This window comes from Dermacentor andersoni, chromosome 1, assembly GCF_023375885.2.
Source record: "Dermacentor andersoni chromosome 1, qqDerAnde1_hic_scaffold, whole genome shotgun sequence".
NCBI lineage: Eukaryota > Metazoa > Arthropoda > Arachnida > Ixodida > Ixodidae > Dermacentor > Dermacentor andersoni.
The window spans coordinates 263,123,269-263,131,565 of record NC_092814.1 but is presented as its reverse complement, the minus strand read 5'-3'; the positions used below and the strand labels follow the sequence as shown (position 1 = coordinate 263,131,565).

The following is an 8,297-nucleotide window of genomic DNA, read 5'->3' as shown; positions in this document are numbered from 1 at the left end:
CGTCGTGACCCAGGTGACGTTCGAAAAGTGGTCTGGGGTGGACGCCCATCCCCCGTGCCAAAACCCCAAACATTTCTGCCAGTTCACGAAGCTATTAGTGGCATTACCAAACAGTCTGACGATACTCACAGCGTTCAATACACTTTGCGTATCTTTACAACATACGGCCACATCGTCAGCATATGCCAATAACTTCACCTCTGCTGCTTGGAGGCAAAATCCCTTAATGTATTCATTTTCAATGATGGCCTGACATAGCGTTTCTATGTAAACACAAAACAGGAGTGGGCTGAGTGGACAACCCTGGCGAACGGAGCGCTTCACGTTAATGGGGGCCCCCAGCCTTTGATTAATTATAAGTCTCGTATAGCAACTCCGGTACGCCATGGTCACCCCCTCAGTGATTATGTGGCCAAAATTAACATGTTCAAGGATGGTGAGCAATATCTCGTGAGAAACGCAATCAAACGCTTTCTCCAAGTCAAGCTGGAGGATCGCTACTGCATCACACATGGCATCACAACACTCCAGCACACACTTCAACTTGTGAATGTTAGTGAAGATTGTTCTTCCGCGAATGCCACACGTTTGGTGTGGGCCGACTACTTCCTTAATGACTGACTGCATACGCCGTGCCAGCACCTTCATCAGTATTTTGTAGTCACAGTTAGTAAGCGCTATGGGTCTATAGGAGGAAAGTTGCTTGAGCTTCTCGGTCTCTTCTGTTTTAGGTATTAGTACTGTATGGGACTGGCCGAAAGATGGTGGAAATATTTTCATTTGGTATGCTTCATTGAAAATTGCGGTCAAGATAGGAGCTAGGTGGCTTTTGAACGATTTGTACCAAGCGGCACAAAGACCGTCTGGACCTGGTGACTTGCCAGGGTTCAGGTCTTCGATGGCCTTTATCACTTCCTGTTCAGTTATTTGTCCTTCCAACGTTTCTTTAACGTCACTCGACAGCTGTGGCATTCGCTGCAAAAATAAGTCCTTGAAACTTTGCATGTTGACGGGCCTGAATGCGAAAAGCTTTTGGAAATGTTCAAAGAAGGCACGCCCTATATTCTTCGTATCAGTTACTACCAGCCCGTTATATTCGATGGCCTCAATCTGTTTGCGTCTGGAGTGCTTTTTTTCTAATCCCAGTGCTCTTTTCGAAGGCATTTCCCCGCATGCTAGTCTTTCTGCTCTCGCGCGCACGAGCGCACCTCGATAACGCTCTTCATCGAAAACCTCGAGCTTTTTCTTAATAGCACGCATATCTTCTTGATAAGCTCCGGGTTGCATGCATTCGAGCGTCACGAATTTTTCCAGTAATGTTTTTAAATCCCTTTCTCTTGCCTTCTCTTCATATCGTAGTACGCTACTTCTTTCAATTGCCTTGATTTTAATAGTTTGTTTCGACAGCTCCCATTCCTCGCCCAATTTCATAGAACTGTCTTTTCCAAAAGAATTCAGAGCATTCACTACCGTCTCGTTAAAAGTATCGTCCCGTAGAAGCTCAGCATTCATTTTCCACAGTTCCCAGACGAATTCGTTTCGTTCTTTTTTGCGGCCCACCCTGCATTTTACCAGGCAGTGGTCAGAAAAGGATACGGCAGTAACTGCATAGCACTGGCATTTTTCTACTAAATGATATGACAGGTAGATACGGTCTAATCGTGCATGACTTGTTCCCTGGAAGTGGGTGTACTTCACTTCTCGGTCAGCCCCGAAACACTGAGCGATATCCTCTAATTCAAATTCATGTATGATCTGCGCCATGATATCGCTGCTTTTGTCGTAAATTACGCGTCGCGTAGACCTGTCTTCGATGTTCAATACACAATTGAAGTCCCCAACACAGGCTATCGTTTTGTGCACAGACAAGTGGTGCCTCAAGTTCAAAAAGAAATTTACCCTTTCTTGCACCGTATTAGGCGCATAAATGCACAGCACGCGCCATTGGACATCGCAATAGCTGAAATCACAAACGACAAGTCGACCGGAAGAGCACGAGAAGTAACCGTCTATAACCAGGCCTGGAAGCTTCCTCACGAACAAGACACACCCCGCCGAAGTCCCTAAGGCGTGGCTCACTACCGTATAGTAGTTGTACGTGAACCTTTGCACCATGCTCCCGGTCTCCTCCTCGCCGTCTACCTTGGTTTCTTGCACTGCTAAAACGTCGAGGTCGTGGTCCACTAGCAGTCGATACACCTGACTCTGTTTCCTTTTGGCGGCCAGACCTCGAACGTTTAGCGTGCCGAGGCTAAGCGACGGGTTGGTAGCCATTACTGATTTAAACGGGAGGGGAGAAGGCCCGGAGCATGGTGCTCACCTTAACGTCTAGCTGACCGCTAGACGCCTCCGTGGCCATCCGGTGGCCGTCGTCCGAGTTCGTCTTTGGTCGGCTTCGGGGTGAGCCTACGGTCAGCCTCCAGGTTAGGCTTAGGCTTGAGGGTGGAGCGCCTGCCGGGTAGCGTCTTAGCTGGCGGCGCCTCGGAGTCACCGCTGGCCTTTCCGTCCACTTTCTCCTCCTGCTGCAGGGACCTCTTCACCGGTGCCGAGACGCTTTCGACGCGGGCGCTAGCAGGGGTCGCGTTGTCGTTTTCCGCTGCCTCCGTAGTATCTGTAGCCGGCTGGCGGCTCTCATTTTCTGTCTGGGTCACCCTGACGCTGATTAGTGCGGTTTCTGGCTCGTCGGGAGGAGGGACATTATTCGGTCCTCCTTTAGTCGGCGTCGTCGTCCCGCTCGCTTCTGCCACCGCATTGCCGCTTCCAGCTCCCTTGGCCGCATCCTCGGCCTCGGTCACGTCCATCATGTGGTCTGATGTCAACGGCTCGCTCTCCGCCGACCCCGCGGCTGCTGCGTATGAACGTACACAGTCCGTGTCGTTGTGTCCGAAAAGCCTGCACCGGGAGCAACGGGGAACCTTACATTCTCGACGAACGTGACCAGAGCCCCGGCAGCGCAGGCACTGCATGGGGCGACCTGGGGCTACGACCAGCGCAAGCTCGCCGGCGACGCGGATCTGGTGGGGCAGGTCGTCGACTTTCAGTCCAGCCTTCAGCTGCAGCAGCACAGCTCGGGTCGTCGAGCCCTTGTCGGAAACGCCATCCACCCGCCAGCGCTCCCGGGTTACTTCCGTGACTTTGCCAAAGGAAGCCAGCGCAGTCTTTACGTCTTCATCATCCACACCATGAAGAAGCCAGTGAAGACGAAGCTTCACCTGCTGTTCTTTAGGGTCGATGACCAGGCAGCGACGCCCCTTGACCTGAAGCTCCTTCAGTGCAGCCAGCTTTTGGGCCATCTCGGCTGTCTTCATCGTCACAGCCCATACGTGGTTGATTTGGTACGCTCCAAGGGCAACGACGCCAGAGAGCATACCAAGAGCTTGAAGCGCGTCCCGAAAATCCTCTACGCGAAACGGGCGAACACGAGTGTCGCCGTGCAAAAAAACTGTGTTTAACACGATGCGTCCTGTAGGTAGACGAGGCAAAATAATCTGGTAGTCCTTATCTTCCGATGTCGAAAGCCTGTTGCCGCGGCTAACAGCCGCATAAGCCGCTCCACTGGAGCTCATGATCCCGCGATCCGTTCAGCTCGGGAGCCGGAAGCAGAATGGCGGCCACCTAGCCCGGACGTCAGGTACCCCTCGTAAGATCTCAGTCAATCCTACATGTGCGCCATCAACGGCGTATTTTTCAGGGACAAAAAGCATAAAAAGTTCGACGAGGGTGGGACTCGAACCCACGCGGGCAGAGCCCAATGGATTAGCAGTCCGTCGCCTTAACCACTCCGCCACCTCGCCCTTTTTTTTTTTTTTTCTTTATTGCCGTTTTGGACGCATAACACAAAGTAACATGATAAAACACTTCAGCCACACTTGGGCTGACGCGAGTGGTGCTAAAATCTTTTCAATTGGACTAATTCATCAAGTAGTGGTATCCACTCTGGTGGATCAGTCCGTGCCCTGAAACATTCTCGAAGATAAAGAACACTTTCGATGAAGTTTTCACGTGTGGTACTGGTATTTATGTCTGCATGTCGCACCTGCATTCGCGTTTTCCACAGACTGTGGAGGCCAAGGAGCATGATTAAGTCGTAGGGCACTTCTTCACTATCAACTGGTAAGTACCGGATGCCGTAAGGATTTAAAGGGAGTTCCTTTTTAATCGTCCTCTGAAGGACATCCCAGTAAAAAATGGGATCCCAACATTCTAGGAAGACATGTTCCACTGTCTCGGGCTTCCTGCATAACAAGCAGTTTGTTGTCCATGGCACGAATAGCCCTTTATCATGCAGCCAGGTTTTAACAGGCAGCGTACCGGAATGCAGTTTAAAAAAAAAGGTTTTGACAACTGGTCTAACGGGCATGTTCTTAATTCTTTTTAAAATATCTTGCCCTGGGCCTCCAAAGTGTGGTGTCCGATAAATGGGTACCGGCAACATCACGTCAACCAACGCTTTGTACAGCTTTTTCTTATTGACATTGCATAGCTACTCAGGGCTGAAACGTACTTCCAACATCTTGTACGACAGAACAACCTCGCGCAAGTATCCTGTCACGGCATCACACATGTTATCACAGGAGACCAGCCTTCCAGGGAGCAGTCTCTGTAGGCGTACTTGCATAACAGTTCTTAGAAAGGGATCACTTTGATCACGCAAAAACATAAATCGCGAGACCACTTGACGCAAAAAAAGATGCGCCAGGCCAAGGCCTCCGCTTTTAACGGAAACAAACAGGTTAGTTCGGCTGGTTCTTTCCCAGGTGGACGCCCAAACAAAAACAGCAAAAACACGATGCATTTTTTGAATAGCTGTTCGGGTCGCACACAGCACATTCATGACATACCAGAGCTTCGAAATCAAAAAGACATTACAGATAGAGGCACGGGAAAACATTGATAGCTGTCTTCCTTGCCACGCGACCGCTTTCTCTTTCATTCTCAAAGTTTCTTCTTTCCAGTACGAGCTGGGATCCCGATAACAATCCAGAGGTACTCCTAGATACCGCGTTGGCAAGGTGGACCATCGAAGCCGAGAAAAACAACCCGGTGTTACGTCCCATTCGCCATGCCAAAAACCGGAACTTTTTCCCCAATTGATCTGACTTCCAGTCTGAGCGCAGAATTTTTCAATCACAATTGTCGCTTCACAGATGCTCTGTCTATCAGCGCAAAAAACCGCTATATCGTCAGCATAGGCGAGTACTTTCACGTGTGATGACTGCAGTCTGTAACCTGAAATTCGGTCAGAGTTGATAATTGCCAGGCATAGTGGCTCTAAATACACTGCGAAAAGCAAGGGGGAAAGCGGGCATCCCTGTCTTACTGAAGAACGTACAGCAAGTTTGTCAGTGAGATCGCCATTAACTATAATGCGGGTCGTACAGTTCTTGTAGGCCATTTTTACGCCCTCTACTATAATGTCACCTAGTTTGGAGTGTTCCAGGATGGAAAAAAGGATTTCGTGGGAGACGCGGTCAAAGGCTTTCGCCAAGTCGAGCTGCATCATTGCTATCTGACCGCCAACTGCATCGACACATTCTAATACGTTGCGTGCGACATGTATATTTGTAGCGATGCTACGGCCTTTAATTCCACACGTCTGATGAGACCCTACCAATTTCGTGATCACAGACTGCAGTCTTTTTGCTAGAACCTTCATAAATACTTTGTAGTCGACGTTGGTGAGACTAATCGGTCGATATGACCCCACCAACAGTCGTTCTTCCGGATCATCAGTCTTGGGAATTAGAACTATGCGGGACGTATTGAAAGACAATGGAACCTGTTTGCGCTCATAAGCCTCAGTTATCACATGGAGCATGCACTGTGCAACAGGAAGCTTAAAGGTTTTATAAAAGGCCGCACTTAGCCCATCTGGTCCAGGAGCTTTCCCAGATGGTAGGTCGTCTATTGCTTTTTCTATCTCCTGTAAAGTTATAGGCAGTTCAAGACGTTCCTTAATTTCATCATCTAGTCTTGGCACCAGCCTCAAGAAGTCTACATGGAAGCCTTCTATGGTCTCGAGCTTATTGCTAAGAAGTTCTGTGAAATGTTCGGCTATAGCACACTGAATGTCTCTCGCATCTTCCGAAGTCCGGCCGTCAAATCGGATGCTCCTAATTTCTTTCTGGCAAGCGTATCTTTTCTCGTCTGATAGCGCTCGTTTTGTCGGCGTTTCGCCAGCCCACAATTTTTCAGACCTTGCGCGTATGACGGCGGCCCTATACCTGTCGGCGTCGATTCTTTCGAGCTGGCATTTCACTTCCCGTATTTCTTTCGTGAAAGTTCCCGGCGCGCTATTTTCCATGCTCAGCATCCATTCAAGTTGCCCGTTCATTTCTTTTTCTTTTTCTTTCTCTTTATAGCGAGCCACGCTGCTCTTTTCTATTGCTTTCATTTTTACCCACTCTTTGAACCCCTCCCATTCAGTTGCAAAACTAGCTGGCTGCGCGTCTAGCAGTTTGTCTAGCTTGGTCTTTACTTGCATAATGAACCCTTCATCCTCCAAAAGCTTTGTGTTCAATTTCCATAAGTGCCAGTTAAAGCGCAATTTCCTGCCCTTCATTCCTAAAGTCATGCTCACGAGGCAATGATCACTGAAAGGCACAGGTTTAACGTCATAACTTGAGCATAGCGGCATAAGATCGACAGATACATACATTCTGTCTAGTCTCGCATGGCTCTCCCGCTGAAAGTGCGTGTATTCTGGGTGGGTCCCAGTGGAAAACACATTGCCAACATCCTCGAGACCATACTCATGCACAAAAGTATTCAAAACTTCAGAGCTCTTGTCTCTCAGTGGCCTAAACTTCACTCTGTCAGCTGCGGCGCACACACAGTTGAAGTCTCCCAGTACAAGCAAAAACTTGTCGCCATTCAACCATGGCTCAAGTGATTCAAAGAAAATTTTACGCTCGCTTTCTACATTAGGAGCATATACACAAACAATTCGCCACCAAAAATTCGAAAATGTGAAATCAGCAATCAAAAGGCGACCACTTGGGCATGCAAATACAGACTCTACGTTCACTCTTAACGTCTTGCGTATGAGTACAAGGCACCCACCCGACGTCCCAACAGAATGACAAACGCACACATGAAAGTTTGCTTGAAAGGAAGACACCATGCGGTCAGTGTGCTCTTGGCTCTCTATTTTCGACTCTTGTAAAGCAATTATGTCAATATCGTTATCCAGAAGAAGGCGATTAAGCTGGTATTGTCGCCTTCTTGCTCCCAGACCTCTGACGTTCAAAGTCGCAACTCGAAGTGGAGCAATAAGATTAAAAGCCATGTCTTAGAAGAAGAAACGCCTCTATCCGCATGGTGCCTACCTTCATGGTTGACGTAGCCTTCCTCACGACTGCCAGGACCTCTTGACACCGGTCGACCAACACAACCGGCGCTGACACCGACCAGGACACTGTGTTACTACGGAGGCTGTTTCCCCGCCTTCCGCGGGTCGGCCGGAAGGTTCGGCCGCGGTTTTAAAGACGAGCGTCTCACTCCCCCTGCCTTCGGCGGAGGCTCATCGCCGCTACCGCCTGGCTGCAGCTTGACGTCTCCGCTTTCTTCATGCGGACGTTTTCCAGCAATGGTGCTCGCCGCTTCCTGGTTCGTCTCCATGGTATCAATGCCGGGGGTCTCCACGCTGCTTTCTTTAGCGTCCGCGGCTTTCGCCGCCTCCTTTGCCTTGTCATCGTCGTCCTGTTCAGGCTTATGCTGCGCCTGTACACTACCATCTGTTGCGCCGGAGGGCCCCGCCTTTTGCTTCACCAGAGTCGTGAACGATGGCTGAGTATGGCGCTGTGGTTGTCCACCCACACGGGCTGCTTCCTCAGCATCCGTCTCGTCCATCAGCATCTCGGACGAGTCCTCGCTGGTTCCCGGGCCTGTAATGGTCGCGTAAGTGCGAGTACACTGGTCTTCTTCGTGGCCGAAGCGTCGGCAGATTCCGCAACGCGGGACTCGACATTCCTTGCGGATGTGGCCCGTACCGCGACACCGAAGGCACAGCGGGGGTCTGCCTGGTACCACGACAAGCGCCAACTCACCGCCAACGCTCAGCTGGTGTGGCAAGTCATCCAACTTCACGCCCGCTTTCAACTTGAGGGTGACAAGCCGGGTGGTTGATCCCTTCTCTGTCATACCTTGCACACGCCAGCGCTCCCGGGCTACTTCGGTAACTTTTCCATAGGGCTCAAAGGCGACACGCACGTCCTCATCAGGCACATTGTGTAGAAGCCAGTGGAGCTTCAGTCGAACGTCCTGATTCGCCGGGTCAATCACCAGACAGCGCCGGT

At 50.2% G+C, this 8,297-nt stretch overlaps 1 non-coding gene across 1 annotated transcript; it reads right to left on the bottom strand.

Annotated features, from left to right (window-relative positions):
* Window positions 1-3,712: 3,712 nt before the first annotated feature.
* TRNAS-GCU (transfer RNA serine (anticodon GCU)) lies at window positions 3,713-3,794 on the bottom strand. The gene has a single exon. It is a non-coding gene; the product is annotated as a tRNA-Ser (tRNA).
* Between the last annotated feature and the right edge of the window lie 4,503 nt (window positions 3,795-8,297).